The sequence below is a fragment of the Oryctolagus cuniculus genome, chromosome 16 (genome assembly GCF_051225735.1).
Source record: "Oryctolagus cuniculus isolate XC-2025 breed Fujian yellow rabbit chromosome 16, ASM5122573v1, whole genome shotgun sequence".
NCBI lineage: Eukaryota > Metazoa > Chordata > Mammalia > Lagomorpha > Leporidae > Oryctolagus > Oryctolagus cuniculus.
In genome coordinates this window covers 9,151,017-9,172,173 of record NC_142882.1, presented here as the reverse complement: position 1 = coordinate 9,172,173, position 21,157 = coordinate 9,151,017, and the positions used below count along the sequence as shown (strand labels likewise).

Below are 21,157 nucleotides of genomic sequence, written 5' to 3'. Positions count from 1 at the left end.
GCCTCTCTCCTTCCCTCCCTTTTGGGTTTATTCATTCATTCACTCAACCTTTCATTCGTTCAACAGAGATCTGCTCTCTTAGCCCAGGCCTTGCTAGTATTTTATTTATTTATTTGAGAGGTAGGGTTAACAGACAGTGAGGGGGAGAGACAGAGAGAAAGGTCTTCCACCCACTGGTTCACTCCCCAAATGGCCAAAACGGCTGGAGCTGGGCCGATCTGAAGCCAGGAGCCAGGAACTTCCTCCAGGTCTCCCACGCTGGTGCAGGGGCCCAAGCACTCAGGCCATAGCAGAGAGCTGGATCGGAAGTAGAACAGACGTCTGCGACTAGAACCTGCGACCATATGGGATGCCAGTGCCACAGGCAGAGGATTAACTAACGTACTTTGACACAACGCCGGCCCTTTAGCCCAGGCCTTGTCCAGAGTTCCCAGGAAGGTAGAAAGATGCTAATACTCTAAGCCTGGCATATGGACAAGGTTGGGATGAAGGGAATACCATGGGAGGTTGTGGGGCTGGACCCCATTTCTTCCACGGATTAAGCATTCATTCAACAAACTTGCACTGAGACATCCCCCACTCCCCACCCCCAGTCTTCCCCCTCAGACTTGCCTCAGCCCTGCCAGGGAGCAGAGGCTGGCAGAGAAAAGCCCCTGCCAGGAAGGACCCCCTGGGGCAGGTTGGCTCAGACTCAGGCGAGAAGAGTTGACTCAGCAGGGCCGGGAGCCAGCTCCAGGCTGTGGAATCTGAAACTGCACGCTCCAGGCTGACGTGCAGGCCACCACTCAGACACTTGGCTCAGCTGGGCCAGACGCCAGATGACCGATCCCGGAGGCAGTAAGTGACAGACGGGACAGGCAGGGAGGAAAACCCCACAAGGAGCGGCTTCAGACAGCCACCATCTGGCTGCCCCTCCTGCCGCTGACTTCTCTCTGAGCGGGAGGCGAAATGACCCCAGGCTGTCTGTCCCATGCGGCCTTCTCCTCTGCTCTCCAGGCTTCTTGCATCAAGAGAAACCATCAATGACCCATACCCAACCGGATGGCTTCTTCACAACCTGTTTTCCAGGGCACACAGAGCCCTCGAAGCTTCTGCGGTTTCCTGCCGAGAGCCAGCTGCAGAAGACTCCACTGTTGGGCACAGCACGGTTCCGACAAGAGCCAAGGCACTTACCTGCCATGTTGCAGTGCCTGGGTTCGAGTCCTGACTCCATTCCTGATCCCAGCTCCCTGTGAGTGCACACGCTGGAGGCAACAGAGATGGGAATGTGCTCTCTCCCCTCTCCCTCTCCCTCTCCCTCTCCCTCTCCCTCTCCCTCTCCCTCTCCCTCTCCCTCTCCCTCTCCCTCTTCCTCTCCCTTTCTCTCTGCCTCTCAAATAAATAAGGAAAAAAAGTCCTTCCTGAGGGCTGGAGCTGGCTCTGGATTTTATCCTAAAAACTGTTCTTTGGGGTACAGTAAGTTAAGTCCTGCGTGGGGTGTCCGCATCCCATATGGGCGCTGGTTCAAGTCCCCGCTGCTCCACTTCCAATCCAGCCCCCTACTATGGCCTGGGAAAGCAGTGGAAGATGGCCCGAGTGTTTGGGCCCCTGCACCCATGTGGGAGATCTGGAGGAAGCTCCTGGCTCCTGGCTTCGGATTGGCCCAGCTTCAGCTGTTGTGGCCATCTGGGGAGTGAACCAGAGGATGGAAGACCTCTCTCTCTGTCTTTCCCTCTCTTTGTCGGTAGTAATTATACGTCTATTTGAGCCCAATATCAACTCTGAACGACGTAGGCACTCTTGGTATTCTGTCTTCTAGATGAGGACTCGTTGAAAGAGAGGTGAAGGACTCATCCAAGTTCGCATAATGGCCTGGACAGAGCTGGGACTTGGAACTCAGCAGCGTGACTCATAGCTGCAGTCTTAGATGTTGTGAAACGTTGCTGCCTTCATTAACAGCAAGCGATCCCTGCTTCCCTTGCGTGCTAAAGCTGATAGGGTGCAGGAGAGGTGATGGCGCGGGTGACTTCCACAGTTGGGTCAGAAACGAGACTACCTGGCTCCTCCCAGGGTCTGGCCGAGATCATTCTCTGAATCTGTTCTCTGGTGCTGAGACAGAATACCCGAGACTGGGTTGTTTATAAAAGAAAGGGGTTTGTTTTGGCTCACCATCCTGCAGGTGAGGGACTCTAAGACTGGTCACTGCATTGGGACCGTGTCGACTCTCTGCGGAAAATGTAAGGGCAGGGCGGGTGTTTGGAGCAGTGGTTAAGATGCTGCTTGGCACACCCACATGGTATACCCAAGTGCCTGGGTTTGAGTCTTGGCTCTGCTTTTCCCATTCTCATTCCCATTCCCATTCCAGCTTCCGGCTTCCTGCTAATGCACGCACACCCTGGAAGGCAGCAGTGACTCGGCTCCCTGCAGTTACAAAATCTGGATGCAGTTCCTAGCTCCGGGTTTTGGCCTGGCCCAGCCCTGGCTGTTGAGGGCATTTGGGGAGAGAAGTCAGGGATGGAAGATCTCTCTGTTTCTGTTTCTCTGCCTTTCAAATGAATAAAAGTAAATAAATAAGTGAAATGTTTTAGAAAGTAGAAGGGCAGCCCAGCCCATGTGGCAGAGAGAGGACTTGCTCTATAACAATAATCCAGTCTCCCACAGTCCTGGAAAAGCATTGGCTGGTTCATAAGGGCTCAGACCCCAAGGCACCTAACATTTCCCATTAGGCTCCGCCAAGTAGGATTTTATAATTCAGCCCACATGTGAGGGCCAGATGCCCAGGCACTCTAATGTCCCAGAGAAGGACATGATGTCCCAGCTCCAGGAGAGAGGGAGAATTCACACTTTCTCTGCCTTTTTATGCTTTTTCTTTTAAATGCTATTTATTTGAAAAGGCAGAATGACAAAGAGGGAGGAAGGGAAGGAGAGAGATATCTTCTAGCCCCTGGTTCACTCCCCAAATATCTTCAACAGCTTGGGCTGGGCCAGGCGGAAGCCAGGTGTCAGAACTCCATCTGGGTTTCCCACATGAGTGTCAGGGACCCAAGCACTGGGGACATCACTGCTGCCGACCGGGGTGTGCATTAGCAGGGAGCTGGATCAGAACCCAGGGGGCCGGCGCCGTGGCTCAATAGGCTAATCCTCCCCCTTGCGGCGTCTGCACACCGGGTTCTAGCCCCGGTCGGGGCGCCGGATTCTGTCCCGGTTGCCCCTCTTCCAGGCCAGCTCTCTGCTGTGGCCAGGGAGTGCAGTGGAGGATGGCCCAAGTGCTTGGGCCCTGCACCCGCATGGGAGACCAGGAGAAGCACCTGGATCCTGCCTTTGGATCAGCGCGGTGCACTGGCCGCAGTGCACCAGCTGCAGCGGCCATTGGAGGGTGAACCAACGATAAGGGAAGACCTTTCTCTCTGTCTCTCTCTCTCACTGTCCACTCTGCCTGTCAAAAACAAATTTTTTTTAATTAAAAAAAAAAAAGAACCCAGGAACACATGGGACTGTGGGTGTCCCAAGGGACAGCTTGACATGCCGCTCCTTGACCCTGCCTCCTTGCCTTTTTTTACCCCATTTGGGCCCACAATGAACTGATGGTGCCTACGCCATAGGGGAGGGCTGTCGTCTTTAGTGTACCAATTCCAGTGCTAATCTAGTCCACAGGACCCGTGCAGGCACACCTAGAAGGAACATTTGCCAGCTAGCTAGGCATCCCTTAGGATAGCCAAGTTGACACAAACTGCTACAGGGCAGGTGTTTGGCCTGGCAGTGATCGTGCCAGTTAAGATGCCCATGCTGCACATCAGAGCACCTGCCGTCAACACCCGGCCCTGGCTCCCCACTCCAGCTTCCTGCCAATGGACACTCTGGAAGACAGCAGTGATGGCTCAAGTGCTCGGGTCCCTGCCACCCACGTGGGAGACCTGCACTGGGTTCTGGACTCCTGGTTTCAGCCTTGGCCAGCCCTGGCAGGTGTGGGCATTTGGGCAATGACACCAGCAAATGGCAGCTCTCTCTGTCTCATAAATTTAAAAAAGAAAGAAAGAAAGAAAGAAAGAAAGAAAGAAAGAAAGAAAGAAAGAAAGAAAGAAAGAAAGAAAGAAAGAAAGAAGGAAGGAAGGAAGGAAGGAAGGAAGGAAGGAAGGAAGGAAGGAAGGAAGGAAAGAAAGAAAGAAAGAAAGAAAGAAAGAAAGAAAGAAAGAAAGAAAGAAAGAAAGAAAGAAAGAAAACAGAAAATGTGGGCTGGTGTTGTGCACAGGAGGCTAAGACACCACTTACAGCACCCATGTCCCATATGGAAGCACTGATTCAAGACCTGGGTGCTCTGCTGCAGATCCAGCTCCTTGCTAATGCAAATGCACCTGGGAAAGCGGTGGGGGTGGGGGGGATGGCACAAGGGCTTTCACCCATGTGAGAGACCTGGATGGGTTCCAGGCTCCTTGCTTCAGCCCTGGCCATTGAAGCCATCTGGGGAGTGAACCAGCAAATGGAAGATCATTCTGTCTCCCCTCCCCCTCCCTGTCACTCTTTCCCTCAAATTAATTAATTAATCAATAAATCTTTAAGAACGTGTTCCGGAACGAGCTAGTAGTGATGGTTGCAGAATGCTGGGGATGTACTGAACGCCACTGAATTGTATGCTTTAAAATGTTCAACTTTGGGGCCGGCGCCATGGTGTAGTGGGTAATGCCACCACCTGCAGTGCTAGCATCTCGTGTTTGAGTCCCAGCTGTTCCACTTCTGAGCCAGCTCTCTGCTATGGCCTGGGAGGGCAGTGGAAGATGGGACCCCTGCATCCATGAGGGAGACCTGGAGCAAGCTCCTGGCTCTTGGCTTCATATTGGTCCAGCTCCAGCTGTTGCGGCCATTTGAGGAGTGAACCAGCAGATGGAAGACCTCTCTCTCTCTCTCTCTTTATGTTTTGCCTCTCTGTAATTCTGCCTTTCAAATAAATAACTAAATCTTTTAAAATATTCAATTTTATGCTATGTGTGTTTAACTCTGATTTAAAAAAACTAAGCTAAAGAAAGTTTTGGAAAAAATATCATAAATGTGAATCTAACTTTCAGATTGCTGTGAAGGTATATTTCCTAAAGTGGGAGGATAGAACACGTTTTGTTGTTTAGCATGTGTGGGTCATCCTCATGCATCCTTGTGGTGGAATGAGAAGGCCATGCCAAGATGGCATGATTGGTTAGGGCATAAATGATTGGCTGTGATTGGTTAGGGCATAAATGCCCCTTGACCAGATTGGCTGCCTTGGCTATATAAGCTGCTGTACCAACTGAAATAAATGAGTCTGCAGGCTGCTCACCTCTGGCCTGCTTTCACCCGACTCCTGGGGTCTGTGTGGTGACTCTGTGCTTCTTACCCCCACCACGCTCCTTCTTTCAGAACGAATCCATAGCAACACATCCTTATTTTCTTTGTTCTTAATATCTGAGAAGCAAGGGCTGGCGCCGCGGCTCAATAGGCTAATCCTCCACCTTGTGGCACCGGCACACCGGATTCTAGTCCCGGTCAGGGCGCCGGATTCTGTCCCGGTTGCCCCTCTTCCAGGCCAGCTCTCTGCTATGGCCAGGGAGTGCAGTGGAGGATGGCCCAAGTGCTTGGGCCCTGCACTCCATGGGAGACCAGGAGAAGCACCTGGCTCCTGCCTTAGGATCAGTGCGGTGCGCCGGCCACAGCGCGCCGGGCACGGCGGCCATTGGAGGGTGAACCAACGGCAAAGGAAGACCTTTCTCTCTCTCTCTCTTACTGTCCACTCTGCCTGTCAAAAAAAAATATCTGAGAAGCAACAGGACAGATAAAGATACCTCTCATCCACTGGTTCACTATCATATGTGCAGGAGCCAGGAACTCAATCCAAGTCTCCCATGTGGCTGGCAGGGACCAGCTCACTCACGCATTACCTGCTGCCTCCCCATTGCCCATTAGCAGGAAGGTGGAATTGGAAGCAGAGTCAGGACTTGAACCCAGGCACTCTGGTATGGGATATGGGGAGCCCAAGCAGCATCTTAACCCCCTAGGCCACATATCCACCCCCCAGGAAATGTTTATGCTCACAGCAAGTCCAGGAGGGGGCAGCCCTGTGCAGCCTCTGGTGAGGGCTTCCAGCTGCGTCACATTGTAGTTGACATCATGGTGGAAGCTGGTGCCAGAGGGAAAGGTCCCCGGGGGGAGGCAGGAAGCCAGGGACTGGAGGGCCCAGTCTTACCCATTTCACAGCCTGGGGTCTTGAGGACTCACTCAGCAAGCTTAGCATTAATTCCATGGGCATGCAAGGCTCCCCGTGACCTAATGACCTCCCACTTGGTACTTGAACCCAGGCACTCTGACATGGGGTACAGGCACCCCAGGCAGCATCTTAACTGCTTCACCCAAATATCACTTTTTTTAAAAAACTTATTCACTTGGAAGGCAGAGTGACAGAAAGGGACACACACACACACACACACACACACAGGGGGAGAGAGAGAGAGGGGGAGAGAGAGAGAGAGAGAGAATCGATCTCCTATCTGCTGATTCATTCCCCAAATGACCAAAACACCAGGACTGGGCCAGGCTGAAGCCAGGAGCCAGGAGTTTCATCTGGCTCTGCCACTTTGGTAGCAGGGGCCCAAATACTTAGGCCACCACCTCTGCCTCCCAGGAGCATTAGTAGGAAGCTGGATCAGCCAAGACTCAAACCAGCACCCTGATACAGGATACTGGTGTTGCAGGCAGTGGCTTAACCTGCTGTGCCCCAACATCAGTTCCACAAACTTATCTTTTAATTCCATTTTCCCTATGAACTGTTTAGAGAACCTTACACAGTCATACATATGTACATACATACACACACAATGCAATATATATATACCATATACACACATAGACATATGTATAATACATTGATATAAAATACATAAATAGATAAAAATAAATAAATAGTTTTAAGCAAAATTCACTTCTTGCTAACGCATACGCTGGGAGGCAGTAGTGATGGTTCAAATGATTGGGTCCCTGCCACCCACATAGGAGACCTAGATGGAGTTCCTGGCTGATAAGCATTTCAAGAATAATCCAGAAGATGGGAGGTACCTCCATCTGTCTGTCTCTCTCTCTCTCTCTCTCATATATGTATATATAATAGATAGGTAGGTGGGTAGATAGATAGGTGATAGAAAAGCAAACACACACAGATCCACAGAATACACTCAGAGCATAGCCAGATAATACACTCTCTTTCACACACCCACGCAGTATTTTTCTCAGAACTGCGTGAGTGCGTGCTTCAGACATGATGTGTGCCTTTTGCCCTTTGCATGGAACAAAAACTCTCTTACATAACCACAACACTGCTGGAAGCTCCAGGAAACGTGGCCCTGACCTAGTTCTGTTATCTAATGTACAGTCCATATTCCAGTTCCATCCCTGGTGGTAATCATGTCTTCACAGCCATGTTCTTTCCCATTAGGATCTCGGGGCACAATCACACACTCTGTATTTTGCCATCACATGTCTTGGGTCCTTCCCTATCCTCAAGACGCTGGCCTTTTGTAAAAATTTTTTTAAAGATTTACTTATTTATTTATTTGAAAGGCAGAGTTACAGAGAGAGAAGGAGAGACAAAGAGAGAGAGACAGAGACAGAGAGAGAGACGGGGGGAGAGAGAGAGAGAGAGAGAGAGAGAATCTTCCACCTGCTGGTTCACTCCCCAAATGGCTTCAACAACCAGAGCTGGGCTGATCCGAAGCCAGGAACCAGGGGCTTCTTCCAGGTCTCCCACCTGGGTGCAGGGGCCCAAGGACTTAGATCATCTTCTGCAGCTTTCCCAGACACATTGGCAGAGCTGGATTGGAAGAGGAGCCTCCAGGACTCGAACCGGCACCCATATGGGATGTGGGCACTGCAGGTGGTGGCTTTACCCACATGCCACAGCGCCAGCCCCCTTTTTTGTAAAATTTAAAAAATTTATTTGTTTCCATTTTATTTGAAAGGCAGAGAGAGAGAAAGAGAGAGAGAATCTTCCATCTGCTGGTTCATTCTTCCAATGCCTACAACAGCCAGGACTGAGCCTGACCAAAATCAGGAGCTGGGAACTCAATCCAAGTCTCCCATGTGGGTGCAGGCACCTAAGTACTTGAGCCATCACCTGCTACCTCCCAGGGTGTGCATTAGCAGAAAGCTGGCATTGGGGGAGGTTAGCCAGGACTCTATGTGGACGCAGGCATTCCGAACAGTGACTTAACCGCTGCACACCAGGACACGGGCGTCTTTGAAAGCACACCCTGACTTTGCACCTGTCTGCTGCTGCTTCTCTGTGAGGTCGCCGTCGTCCTCAGTGCATGCTATCAGGAGGCACAGGATGTCTCTTTGCTCCTTGTGGGCACCACTAACTGTGCTCATTTTCATCACATAATTAGACTCATGGATGATCAGTGCTGCGGTGGGGGAAGCATCACTAATGCACACCCTGAGAGGCAACAGTGATGACCCGAGTGCTTGCACCCCTGCCGCCCACGTGAGAGACCTGGATGGAGTTCTGGGCTCCTGTGTTTGACCTGGTCCAACCCTAGCTGTTGTATAGGCATCTGGGAAGTGAAACAGTGAGTGGGGGCTGGCAATGTGGCACAGTGGGTTAAGCCACTGCGTGCAATGCTGGCATGCTGGTTCAAATCCCAGCTGCTCCACTTTGACCCAGTTCCCTGCTAATGCACCCTGGAAAGGAGCACAAGATGGTCCAAGTATTTGGGCCCCTGCAGGAGACCAAGATAGAGTTCCTGGTTCCTAGCTTCTGCCTGGCCTAGCCTCTGCCATTGGTGTCATTTGGGGAGTGAAACAAAGGATGGAAGACATCCATTCTCTCTTTCTCGCTCTCTCTCTCTTTTGCTTTCACTCTTTTACTCTGCCTTTCAAGTAAATAAAACAAATCTTACACACACACACACACACAGTGGATGGAAGATCTTTCTCTCCCTTGCAAACAAAATAAATACAAATACTTTTTTAAAAAAAAAAAAAGTAAAAGGGATCAGACCTGTCCTAGGGCTTCCAGTCCCAAGGCTGGCAGCTTCCTGCAGGGAATCTAGACCTGAGTTCTTTAGCTCAGGGGACAGATGAGCCAGGTCTAAGGAGAGCATGAAAGGACACTCTGACCTGAGACCTGTTCCTCCTTCTCAGATGAGCCCAGGAAAGCACTGGGTCCATGTGGGTACTTAAAGAGTTCAGCAAGGGGCCGGCACTGTGGCATAGCAGGGGAAGCCGCCACCTACAACACCAGCATCTCCATCATGGGTACAGGTTCGTGTCCTGGCTGCTCCACTTCCAGTCCAGCTCCTTGCTAATGTACCTGGGAAAGCAGAGGAACATGGCCCAAGTGCATGGGCCCCTGCCACCCACGTGGGAGACCTGGATGGCATCCCAGGCTCCTGGCTTCAGCCTGGCCCAGCCCTGGCCGTTGTGGGTATCTGGGAAGTGAACCAATAAATGAAAGATCTCTCTCTCTCTCTCTCAAACTGTCTTTCAAATTAATTGATTAGTTGATTAATTTAAAAGTTCTTTAAAAATAAAATGAAACACTTATTTGGATACCAAAAATTGACATCCATGCATGCAAGAGGTTTTCCAAAAGGTCATGAAAAATGTATATTATGGAGGCCAGCGCAGTGGCGTATCAGGTAAAGCCACTTCCTGCAGTGCCGTCGTCCCATGTAGGTGCTGGTTTGAGTCCCGGCTGCTCCAGCCCAGGAGTGTCTTAACCCTGCACCAAATGTCCGCCTCTAAACTCATATTTTGGTTCTGTTTTTCCATGAGCTCTCTGAAGCACCCTCCTATGCATGCAGACACTCTGTCCCGGAAATGCTCACCACTGTCCCAACAGCCAGCCTCGACTTCCCTACCACCCTCTGCTCACATACAAGTCCCCAGGGGAGGTCAGAGCGAGGGCAAGGGACCACAGAGACTCAAAGCAGAAAGAATGGCTCAGAATCGGAGCTGGAGGGGCCGGCGTTGTGGTGCAGCAGTTTGAGCCATCATTTGCAACTCCAGGATCCCTTCTCAGGAGCTGGTTGGAGACCCGGCTGCTCTACATCCCATCCAGCCTCTTGCTAATGTGCCTGGAAAGGCAGTGGATAATGGCCCAAGTACTTGAACCTCTGCCACCACAGGGGAGACCCAGCTGAAGCTCCTGACTCCGGGTTTCAACCTGGCCCAGCCTGGCTGTTGTGGCCCTTTGGGGAGTAAACCAACAGATGGATGATCTCTCTCTCTCTCTCTCTCTCTCTCTCTGAAACTCTGCCTTTCAAATAAATTAATCTTTTTTAAAAATTATATTTTTATTTGATAGGCAGATTGTACCCACATGGGTACAAGGGTCCAAGCACTTGGACCCTTTTCCACTGCTTTCCCAGGCGCATTACAAGGGAGTTGGCTTTACCCATTATACGACAACTAACAAATCTAAAAAAAAAAAAAAAAAAAAGCCGGCGCCGCGGATCAGTAGGCTGATCCTCCGCCTTGCGGCGCCAGCACACCGGGTTCTAGTCCCAGTCGGGGCCCCGGATTCTGTCCCCGTTGCCCCTCTTCCAGGCCAGCTCTCTGCTGTGGCAGAGTGGAGGATGGCCCAAGTGCTTGGGTCCTGCACCTGCGAGGAAGACCAGGAGAAGCACCTGGCTCCTGGCTTCGGATCAGTGCGGTGCGCCGGCCGAAGCGCGCCAGCCGCAACAGCCGTTGGAGGGTGAACCAACGATAAGGGAAGACCTTTCTCTCTGTCTCTCTCTCTCACGTCCACTCTGCCTTTCAAAAAATTAAAAAAAAAAAAAAAAGCACCTGAGCTGGGACTCGGAGGGGATGGAGCAGGTTCAGCTCCCTCCCCCGCCAGTGCCCAGCCCCCTTGTCCTCGCTGCCTTGGGACATCATGCGCCACAGGGTAAATGTTCCGAAGCCCCTAAGGAAATAAGAGCAACTACAGCAGTGAGCGCTGGCATAATCCTTTCTATGTCATCCTCAGATCAGCTGGAGTGAAGTCTGGGAGACATGGAACTTCCTATAAGTTCAGGCACTTGGCTAAAGTCGCATAGCATACCCGTATCAGGATCTGAACCTGGGGGATGGGTGTTTGGCCCAGATCACGTGCCTGGGGAACCAGCTGTGATGGCTCAAGTACTTGGGCCCCTGCCACCCACGTGAGAGACCCAGATGGCATTCCTGGCTCCTAGCTTCAGTCTGGCCTGGCCCTGGCTGTTGGCAACCATTTGGGGCGTGAACCAGCGGATGCAAGAGGCAAGATCTCTGTCTGTCTCTCCCTCTCTTTGTCATTCTGCTTTCAAACAAAGAAATCTTTTTATTAAGACGGTGGGGAATTTGTTTAGTAGCTCTAGAGAAGACTAATTGGTAGATTATCATATGTAAGTTATTTGAACCTATAATGTAATAAACTTTGACTTATGTCCACGCCCATGAAATTATCACAATTAAGGTACTAGACATATCTACCACACCCCAAAGTATCCCTGTGTCCCATGGAAACCTCTCCCTGCCTCCTCCCTTCCGTCCCTCCCTGCGTCATCAGGATCTGCACTCCGTCACTAGGCATTCATTGGCATTTTCTAGAATTCTCTACAAATAGAATCACCCAGAATGGGCTCCCTATGGCTTGTCTTCTCTTACTCATGCAGCATAATTATTTGGAGAGCTGCACCTGTTGGAGAGGGTACTAATAATTCACTCAAATTTATTGCTGATACAGATAAACCACAGTTCTCTTATCCATTCATTTGTAGAACGACGTTCACTGGTTCTGTCTTTGGCCAGTAGAAAGAAAGTCCCACGGCCATTCGCATCCAAGTCTTTGGACAAACACTTCATTTCTTTTCAGGTGAAACTTGAAAAAGTATTATTTTTTAGTATTTATTTTATGGGGTCCGTGGCACGGCATAGTGGGTTAAGCCAGCATCTGCAACACTGGTATCCCATGTGGGTACTGGTTCAAGTCTTGGCTGCTCTATATCCAGCTCCCTGTTTTTTTTTTTTTTTTTTTTTTTTGTGACAGGCAGAGTGGACAGTGAGAGAGAGAGACAGAGAGAAAGGTCTTCCTTTGTTGTTGGTTCACCCTCCAATGGCCTCCGCGGCTGGTGCACCGCGCTGATCCAAAGGCAGGAGCCAGGTGCTTCTCCTGGTCTCCCATGGGGTGCAGGGCCCAAGCACTTGGGCCATCCTCCACTGCACTCCCGGGCCACAGCAGAGAGCTGGCCTGGAAGAGGGGCAACCGGGACAGAATCCGGTGCCCTGACCGGGACTAGAACCTGGTGTACGGGCGCCACAGGCAGAGGATTAGCCTAGTGAGCCGCAGCGCCAGCCCCAGCTCCCTGTTAATGCACCTAGGGAAGCAGCAGAAGATGACCTAAGTCCTTGGGCCCTGCACCCATGAGAAAGATCTGAATGAAGCTCTTGGCTTCTGGCTTTGGTCTGGCCCAGTCCCGGCCATTGCAGCCATATGGGGAGTATACCTACAGTGAAAGATCTCTCTCATTCTGTGTCTCTTGTTCTGTCTATGTAACTCTGACAGAGACTGACACAAAGATGCTCCATTTGCTGGTTTACTCCCCAGATGCCCACAACAGCTGGACCAGGCTGAAGCCAGGAGCCTAGGATTCCATTCTGGTCTCCCATGGGGTTGCAGGGCCCAAGTCTAGTCCAGGGTACACTTCTGCTGTCCAGGGTGCACGCTGGCAGGAAGCTGGATGGGAAGCAGAGCAGGACTTGAGTGCAGGCACTGTGGGAATTACAAATGGCATCTTAACCCCTTCTCCAAGCACCCACTCTCCCCGTTTTTTAAATACTATAAATCTGAGAGCTCTCTTCTTGCCAGCAAACAGAAGCATCTTCATTCTTTACAGATGTGTCTTTTTTTTTTTTTTTTTTGACAGGCAGAGTGGACAGTGAGAGAGAGAGACAGAGAGAAAGGTCTTCCTTTGTTGTTGGATCACCCTCCAATGGCCTCTGCGGCCGGTGCACCACGCTGATCCAAAGGCAGGAGCCAGGTGCTTCTCCTGGTCTCCCATACGGGTGCAGGGCCCAAGCACTTGGGCCATCCTCCACTGCACTCCCGGGCCACAGCAGAGAGCTGGCCTGGAAGAGGGGCAACCGGGTATAGATGTGTCTTATCCCAATTTATTTTTGGATTATAAGGTATTTAACCTGCTCTTTGTTAATGGATACCTGCATTGTTCCTGACCTATAACTGCTGTAAATCCGGCAGTAATATCCAATCTCACCGATGCTCATTTTGTACGTATTCCACTGCCCCTTCTGCAGGGTAAATTCCTCACCGTGGAATTATTATGTCAAAGGGGATGTCTTATTTGTACTGTTGGCAAAATGTCACCAAATTGTCCTCCGTGGGATTCGGGCCAATACGAACAGGCAGCAACAGCACATGGGCGTGATTGCTCATTTCCCCACAGCCTTGCTCACAAGTTGTTTTATCAAACAAACTGCTGGATTTCTGCCAATCTGTTAAGTGTGAAAATGCTTTCTCACCTAGTTTTAATTTTAATCTGAGTAGGAGAATACCATTTGAAATGTTCAACAGACATCTGTATTTCTTTGGCTTGCTTTTGTTGGGTGTTCTTTTCCTTGTCAACTCCTAGAAGGTCCGTAGCAAGCTGACTGTAATAAGAGTCGCACACAGCCTTTTGTCAGATTTTCATTCTCCTTTGACTTTGCTTTGAAGTTGTTTCTTTTCTCCCATAAAGAAACTGCCTGTGTGTGAGAGGGAAGAATGAGTTTGTTCAAGCTTTTCTTTTAGGGAGTCTGGGATCCAGGTCACGGTTACAAAGTCTTGGAAATGGGTGTTTAGCCTGACAGTGAAGATGCCAACATCAGGGCACCTGAGCTGGATGCTTCACTCCAGCTCCTGATTCCTGCTTCCTGCTGATGCCTCTGGGAGGCAGTAAGTGTGGGCTCCAGTACTGGGGTCCCTGCCCCCCACACGGGGGACCTGGATGGAGCTCTGGTCCCTGGCTTAGACCTGATCCAGTCCTGGCTGTTGGCCGTCATTTGGGTAGTGAACAAGCAGATGGAAGATCCCTTCTCCTTCTCCTTCTCCTTCTCCTTCTCCTTCTCCTTCTCCTTCTCCTTCTCCTTCTCCTTCTCCTTCTCCTTCTCCTTCTCCTTCTTCTTCTTCTTCTTCTTCTTCTTCTTCTTTCTATCACCCTGCTTTACAAATAAATAAATAAATTCTGAAAAAAATTCATTATTGTGCGAACATTTCCTATATCTATGCACACTTCCAAAATTTTGTGGGAAATGCATATTATGAAAAAACTATGCATCGTGGATTTCAAACCCTTTGTTGCCAACCTGAACTTATCTTTGATTCCATTTTCATCATATTTGGAAGGCAGGCAAACAGAGAGACACAATGAGATCTTCCATCAGCTGATTCATTCCTCAAATGCCCACAACAGCTGGGCAGTGGCTGAGCCAGATCAAAGCCAGGAGCCTGGAGCTCCATCTGGGTCTCCCATGTGAGTGGCAGAAACCCAAGTACCTGAGCCATCCCTACTGCCTCCCAGGGTGTGCGTCAGCAGGGAGCTGGGTGGGATGTGGAGGCAGATCTCTAACCAAGGCACTGTCACAGGGGATACAGGCATCCCAAGCTGCAACTTAATGACAGCTCCCTGTCCGTCTAGGGATGTGAAGGGACCTCCTATATAAAACATCAAATCAAGCATTTTAACCATCTCTAAGTGTACAGCTCAGAGGCACATAATGTCCTTCTCTACTTCTTTTTGTTTGTTTGTTTAAAATTCCCCAAAGTAAAAGGTTAAAATAAAAATCCTGACTATGTTAACAGTAGATGAGGTAAAAATCTGTTGGTAGATGCAATACCGAGTGTTAAGGCATAACTGAGTTCTTAATGGGCCAGTTTTTACTTCCTCCTTCCGAGTGCCCTAATTTTTTATAAAGAATTTTTTAAAATTATATATTATTTTATAACAATAAGAAAAAATCTAGACAGAATTCATTTTCTGTAGGTATTAGGGAGAACACCTTGGTTCCAGGGGTTTAGCAGGGAGACTGGCGCCCCCTGGTGGTGGATCAGAGAGCGGCCGTCCAGGTGTCCGCAGGGAACAGGTGCCCCTGCAGGCTGAGCGTCCCACGGGGGCGGGAGGTGGCACTGGAGGCGGCTTGGGGTCTCCTCGTCCAAGATGAATCTGTCCGGAGATTCAGAGGAGGAGCTAAATGGGAATAGAAATCAGTGGCACCTTTTCTGTCCCCTCTTCCTCCTCCACTTACAGAGAACCTGTCCCGTGCCAGGCCCTGTCCCAAGTACTCTGGACGAAGATCTTTGCCCCGAAGGAGCTGACACAGTAAACAAGGTAAGTCATGCGCAGCGCTAAGCGCTCGAGGGAAACGGAATCCAAGAAGGTAGATAGGGGGCAGTGCAGAATGGCAGAAGGATGTTTGCAATGTTGTTTATTTATTGTCGTTTTATTTGAAAGGCAATGAAGGAGAGAGGGTGAGAGAGAGCGAGAGTGAGAGCAAGAGAGAGAGAGACAGAGAGACAGAGACAGAGAGAGAGCGAGCTGCCATCTGCTGGCTTACTCCCCAAATGCCTGAAATAGCTGGGGCTAGGCCAGGCCAGCTTAAGGAACCAGGAACTACATCTGAGTCTCCTCTGTGAGTTCCAGGGACCCAACTGCTGGAGCCATCACCTGCTGCCTCCCAGGTGTGCATCAGTGGGAGCCAAGGAGGAGCTGAGCAGAGAAGAGACATAAGGCTCAGGTTAGCAGGCTAACCTGCTGCTTGAGATGCTGGTGTCCCACATAAGTGCCAGTTTGTGTCCTGGCTGTTCTGCCTCTGACCCAGCTCCCTGCTAAAGGTACCTGAGGAAGCCCCAGCTACTCACATGGGAGACCCAGAAGGAGTTCCAGGCTCCAGGCATTGACCTGGATCAGCCCTGTGTTATCGCCATTTGGGGAGTGAACCAGCAGATGGAAGATCTCCTCTCTTCTCCTCTCCTCTCCTCTCCTCTCCCTCTCCCTCTCCCTCTCCCTCTCTCCCTCTCTCCCTCTCTCCCTCTCTCCCTCTCTCCCTCTCTCCCTCTCTCCATCTCTCTGTGTCACTCTGCCTTTCAAGCAATTTTTAAAAATCTTAAAAAAAGAGAGACTCCCTCTGGCTGCCACATGGGGACTGAACATGGAGCCTAGGAGGTGCAGGAGGTGGTGGTGGCTGCCCTGGCTAGGCAAGCAATGACGAGGGCTGGTCCCGGGTGCCTGAAGATGGAGCTGCTGGGATTTTCTGATGTACTTGGACGTGAGAAGCAGGGTGAGAAAGGGCTCAGTGGGAGCCCAGCGCTGTTGGCCTGGAGAGCTGGGAGTGTAGAGCCGAAGAAGAAGGGGGGAGGAGGCAGAAGGCTGTACCTCTCAGGTGATGTTGTCAGAGCTGACACCCATGGCAGGTGACAGGCACAGGCCTGCCCTGGGCAACTTCAATCCACTAAGTTTGGGAGAGACCCAATCTTGCAGTCCATAATACTACAGTCAGCAGTAAGTGAGTGGCATAGCGGTTGAGAGGTTGAGACACCTCTTGGGATGCCTGCATCCCATATCAAAGGGTCTGATTCAAGTCCCATCTCTGCTCTCAATGCCAGCTTCCTGCTAATGTGCACCCCGGGAGGCAGCAGTAACAGCTGGGTCCCTGCCACCCATGTGGGAGACCCAGATTGATTTCCCATCTCCCAGCTTTATCTGGCCCAGTCCTGGCTGTTGCAGGCTTTTGGGGAGTGAGCCAGCAGATGAGAGCTCTATGTCCATATGTCTCTCTGCCTTTTAAATAAATAAGTCTTTAAAAATATGTACACTTGGGGCTGGTGCTGTGGCACAGCAGGGTAAGCCGCCGCCTGCAATGCCGGCATTCCACATAAGAGCCAGTTTGAATCCCAGCTGCTCCACTTCTGATCCAGCTCCCTGTTATTGCGCCTGGGAAATTGCATGGAAGATCTCTCTCTCTCTCTCTCTCTCTCTCTCTCTCTCTCTCTCTCCCTCTGTAATTCTGCCTTTCAAACAAATAAATAATTTAAAAATATATATACAGTTAGTCACTAACACCAACTCTCATAAGGGCTAGGGGTTGTAATAAAGATGCTTGGGAGGTGAGGGGCTGGCCACCTGCTCTGGGAAATGAGAGAAGCCTCCCCCAAGGAAGTGACATCCAACTGGACACTTGACCCACATATAGTGGCAGAAGAAGGATCCCAAACAAGGCAAGGCAGAAGAGAGTCTCTGTCCCATAACAAACATTGCTCAGTCTCCAAAGGCTGAAAGCACTGGTCTGTGTTCTATTTTCAGGACATCTCCACCTGGGGTTCACGTGTGATATGGGAGGTTGGTGGGGCCTTTAAGAGGCGGAGCCTTATGCAAGGAGATGAGGTGACTGACAGCTCTGTCTTTGGAAAGGATTAACCTAGTTCTCAAGGGAGCCCAGAAAGCGCCTGAGAGAGGAGCTGTGATGAAAGACCTAGACGGGCTGCTCCCCACTCTCTGGCTCCCGGTCTCATCACAGGATTGCCTCCTCTCCCACGTGTCCCTGGCCTGCGCGTGGTGACCCAGCTACGAGAGCCCTTCCTAGAGCCAAAACAAAGCGGGGGTGCACCTGATGGTGGCCTTTTATTCTCCAAAACTGTGAGCTGGGGCAGGCACCTGGCACAGCCCATATCCCACACCAGAATGCTCAGATTCCAGCCCTGGTTCTGCTTCTGATCCAGCTCCCTGCTGATGCACACCCTGGGAGGCAGCCAGTGATGGCCCAAGTACCTGGGTCCCTGCCATCCACGAGGAGGACCTGGATGGAGCTCCTGGCTCCTGGCTTCAGCTGCTGGCCCAGCCCCAGGCATTGCAGGCATCTGGAGGAGTGAGCCAGCAGATGGAAGCTCTCATCTGCCTACTTCTCTCTCACACTCTTTCTATCAAAGAAACAAATAAATGAACTGCAGTAAAATCTAGGTAGAAGCAAAGTAACTATATTTAAAGAGTCAAAATGGAAAATTAAGTATGCACACTATAAATCTGTGTGTGCACGTAGTAACAGGTATATAAATACAAGTTTTTGAGGCTTTTGAGGCTCACTCACAGACTCGACTCCCCTCTCCTTCTGTATTATTGAATACAAATAAATCGACCTATGTTTCCTGGGAAAAAACATGGTCTCACAGATGGTCTCTGCCCCTCTGCCCTGGGGACCAGCAGGTGCATCGCCGGCGTGGAACCTCATCTCTGGTCTGCGTCCACTAGAGGGCAGGAGTGCACACATCCCAGTCCTGACAGCCGCACAGAGCTCCAGATCCAGCCAGTGTCCCCCATGGGGCAGCGCCGCCCCGGGCTGAAAACCAGAGCTTTAAGTAAGAACCAGACAATGGCCACAACCTGGCAGCATATTACGCTCTATACCACAGACCTTATTCCTATTATTATCTATAGTCCAATAACGCTTTTTGTAGCAATTTTTTGTTTTCTGGTCTCTGGTCCAATGTACAATTATGCATTGCATTTCCAGGTCCTATCTCTTTAGCTTCCTTTGTTTTTTAAAACTATTTTTAAGAATCAATTCAGGGCCGGCGCCGCTGCTCAATAGGCTAATTCTCCGCCTGCGGTGCCCGCACACCAGGTTCTAGTCCCATTTGGGGTGCCCGATTCTGTCCCAGTTGCCCCCTTCCAGGCCAGCTCTCTGCTGTGGCCAGGGAGTGCAGTGGAGGATGGCCCAAGTCCTTGGGCCCTGCACCCCATGGGAGACCAGGAGAAGCACCCATCTCCTGGCTTCGGATCATGTGGTGCGCCGGCCGCAGCGCACCGGCCGCAGTGGCCATTGGAGGGTGAACCAATGGTAACAGGAGAACTTTCTCTCTGTCTCTCTCTTACTGTCCACTCTGCCTGTCACAAAAAAAAAAAAAAAAAAAAATCAACCTCTGCCTTTGGCGCCGGCACACCGGGTTCTAATCCTGGTCGGGGCATGGATTCTGTCCTGGTTGCTCCTCTTCCAGGCCGGCTCTCTGCTGTGGCCCGGGAGTGCAGTGGAGGATGGCCCAAGTGCTTGGGCCCTGCACCCACATGAAAGACAAGAAGAGGCACCTGGCTCCTGGCTTCAGATCGGCATGGTGCGCTAGCCTCAGCATGCTGGCTGCAGCAGCCATTGGAGGGTGAACCAACGGCAGGGGGAAGACCTTTCTCTCTGTCTCTGTCTCTCTCACTGTCCACTCTGCCTGTCGAAGAAGAAGAAGAAGAAGAAGAAGAAGAAGAAGAAGAAGAAGAAGAAGAAGAAGAAGAAGAAGAAGAATTAATTTATTCCTTTTGGGAGGTGTTAAGATGCGCTTATTCACTTGAAAGGCAGAGTGACAGAGAAGGCGAGAGCGAGAGATCAATCTTCCATCTCCCCCAAATGTCCACAACAGCCAGGGTTGGGCCAGGCTTAAGCCAGGAGCCAGGAACTCCTTCCGGGTTTCCCACATGGGTGCAGGGGCCCAAGCACTTGGGTTATCCTCTGCTGCTTTCCCAGGAGCATTAGCAGGGAGCTGGATCGGAAGCAGAGCAGCTGGAAAGCAAACCAGTGCTCTGATATGGGATGCCAGCATTGCAAAGGGCAGCTTAACCCACTGCACCAACATGCCAGCTCCAATTGATCGATTATTATCCCTTTTTAAATAGATCTTGGGGCCCCTGCATCCTGTATTGAAGTGTCTGGATTTGGGTTCCCACTCTAATGCAGACCCTGGGATGGCCCGAGTATTGGGTCTCTGACACTCACAGGGGAGATCTGCATGGAGCTCCTGGCTCCTGGCTTGGGCCCGGCCCAGCCCCAACTGTTGTGGGCATGTGGGGAATCAACCAGCAAATGGACGATTTTTTTCTCTCCCTCTCTTTCTCTGCCTCTAAAATAAAAGTAGATAAGAATTTATAAAAAATAAAGCATTCGCCGGCGCCGCGGCTCACTAGGCTAATCCTCCGCCTAGCGGCGCCGGCACACCGGGTTCTAATCCCGGTCTGGGCGCCGGATTCTGTCCCGGTTGCCCCTCTTCCAGGCCAGCTCTCAGCTGTGGCCCGGGAGTGCAGTGGAGGATGGCCCAAGTGCTTGGGCCCTGCACCCCATGGGAGACCAGGAGAAGCACCTGGCTCCTGGCTCCTGCCACCGGATCAGCGCGGTGCGCCGGCCACAGCGCGCCGGCCGCGGCGGCCATTGGAGGGTGAACCAACGGCAAAGGAAGACCTTTCTCTCTCTCTCTCTCACTGTCCACTCTGCCTGTCAAAAAATAAAAATAAATAAATAAATAAATAAATAAAGCATTTAAAGCTGGGGAGGGGAGGGTACAGGAAGGTGCCTACAGGGAGGCACAGACCAGGCAAAGCAGGAACCTTTTATCAGTGGAAGTGGGAGGCAGGGGTGGGTTCCAGGGCTGTGCAGGAGGCAGAGCTAACCAGATGTAGGCCGGCTGGGTGGTGGGTGGAAGGTGAGCTGGGTAGAAGCATGCTACCTTCAATGCCTCTCCACACCCACCCGGTCAGGACCCCCAGGGCCTTCAGGGCAGGGGCGGAAGGCGGAGCCGGGCTGGACAGAGCTGTTTCTGGTGCAGCTGGGCGGGGCCAGCCTGGGGCGGGGCTGCTCTGGACCCTCCCAGAGGCTCCTGAAGTGATGAAGGGGCTGATCGTGGCTTCCAGGGCAGTCGTTCCCGGGCAGCCTGGAGTGGGCGAAGCCTCCTTCCCCCGCCCTCTCTTCTCTTCTCCCGCCACTCACGCTGCAGCCGGGGACGGGGGTATGGACGTGCCTAAGAGTCGGGAATCTGGGAATAAAGGGTACAGAAAAGGCTAAGATCACTGCGCGCCTGCCACTCACCCACGCAGCCCAGACTGTTCTCCAGGTCAATATCACCCGGCGGGAATACGATTACGGGGAACTCAGAAGGCCTTGGCGTGGGGGCCGGCGCTGTGGCGCAACAGGTGAAGCCCCCTCCTGAGGCGCCGGCATTCCACAGGAGCGCAGGTTCCAGCCCCCACGGCTCCACTTCTGATCCAGCTCGCTGCTAATACACCTGGGAGAGCAGTGGAAGATGGCCCAAGTGCTTGGACCCTGCACCCACGAGGGAGACCCAGAAGAAGTTCCTGGAGCCAGCTTGGACAAGTAAATAAATAAATAAAACTTTTAAATTGGG

At 51.4% G+C, this 21,157-nt stretch overlaps 2 long non-coding RNA genes across 4 annotated transcripts; one reads left to right on the top strand and one right to left on the bottom strand.

Annotated features, from left to right (window-relative positions):
- Window positions 1-83: 83 nt before the first annotated feature.
- Window positions 84-1,334, bottom strand: LOC149121458 (uncharacterized). The gene is made up of 2 exons (XR_016222586.1): window positions 1,174-1,334; window positions 84-297 (listed from the first exon to the last, which is right to left on the bottom strand). It is a non-coding gene; the product is annotated as an uncharacterized LOC149121458 (long non-coding RNA).
- On the top strand, window positions 721-21,157 carry LOC138847771 (uncharacterized). 3 transcript variants are annotated; one of them, XR_016222585.1, is made up of 4 exons: window positions 721-837; window positions 997-1,231; window positions 15,258-15,338; window positions 20,855-21,157. It is a non-coding gene; the product is annotated as an uncharacterized LOC138847771 (long non-coding RNA). The 3 variants fall into 3 exon arrangements; XR_016222584.1 differs by lacking the exon at window positions 721-837 and having other exon boundaries at window positions 847-1,231; window positions 20,981-21,157; XR_011385729.2 differs by lacking the exon at window positions 721-837 and having other exon boundaries at window positions 847-1,231.